Below are 1,425 nucleotides of genomic sequence, written 5' to 3'. Positions count from 1 at the left end.
AAGGAGGACTTAAGGCGAGGAACAGTGGAGAGCTTTCTCAGAGCAAACTTAACACTTAGAGCAATTTAGGTATTTTTCCGTTTTTACTATCGAGCTGCGACTAGACTAGGTTAGAACTTAGGTGGTTAGACTAGCGAACGTACCGACAGCTCTCGTGGCCTGGGATCTTACCTGTTGTTCACGCTCAAACGCGAATTCGGAAATAAGACCTCTTTGTTCTCTTTTCACTCTTTTACGATTTATTACTTTCGACTCTTTCATATTGATTGTGTTGCGCGTGGCCCAGCAGATAACCGGGACCTTCAGGGAAGGCTAGGTTAGCTTGGATTTCCTCCGATTAACAAATCTCTACGGTGTGAATTCCGGTTACCACAGTTTGGCGCTAGAAGGAGGAGGGGTACGGATCTATCTCTCACGCAACCGCGCACACTCAGTCAGGTATGACGATCTACGCTGACAAAGATAAGCAAACGCACGACGGAATTTCCGTCAATGCAAACGCTGACAGAACTCCGGCTGGAAACGTATCCACGGTCACTACGAGTGCCGTTATACTGGACCAGATGAAAGAAATGTTCGCCTCCACTCAGAAAAAGTCGGACGAACAAGGAAAGCTCGTGGCCTCTCTCGCAAAACAGGTGGAAACCTTAATGGCGAAGGCCAAGAGTAAAAACCTGTGCGGGGCCACAAGAGTCCGCAGCGGCAGAAGACTCGATTTCGAGACTCCGAGCGATCGGGCCACACGGGCAGACAAGGATTCTTCAGGTCAGAACCCTGACGAAACAGTCCCGCCAGACGCATAACCGACCGCGGAGAACCTTCCACCTCCCGCCGGGAGAAACGAAGGAGGCGATATCGAGCGGATCAATCTGGACATAAGCGACCAGTCCGATCACTCGGACGGAGGTGCCGACGTCCATCCGAGAAGAACGCGAAGCCAGTTCACTCGGTAGGACGCGTCGTTCGAAAGGCCCATGACAGAGGAAGAAGAAAACCTCTATTGGGTAGAGCAGGAAGAACTGGCCGAGAATCAGGCTCGGATCCACTGCAGCCAACGCCGACATGCTCGCAAGGCTGCTAGAAATCCTGATGAGATCCATGATCTTCGCAAGTACATCGTAAAAACTGCGGCAGAAGTCAAGGCGGTAAAGTCGCAGATTCACCACGGGACAAGCGCTGCACCCGAGATCGACAGACTTCTCGAGGAAGCGCGGAAAACTCTGTCCACTGCCCGAATCAAGAAAACTAACATCTCAGATCCTGGGAAGATCAAAATTCCCGTCTACGATGGCACCACCGACCCGAAGGCGCATCTGCAGTCTTTCCAGATCGCGATGGGAAGGTGCAAACTCAAGGAACGCAAACGAGACGCTGGCTACTACTGCCTCCTCTTCGTCGAAAACCTCAAAGGAGCCGCGCTCGAAT

Source organism: Brassica oleracea, chromosome C3, assembly GCF_000695525.1.
Source record: "Brassica oleracea var. oleracea cultivar TO1000 chromosome C3, BOL, whole genome shotgun sequence".
Classification (NCBI taxonomy): domain Eukaryota; kingdom Viridiplantae; phylum Streptophyta; class Magnoliopsida; order Brassicales; family Brassicaceae; genus Brassica; species Brassica oleracea.
Note: the sequence above shows the minus strand (reverse complement) of the source record.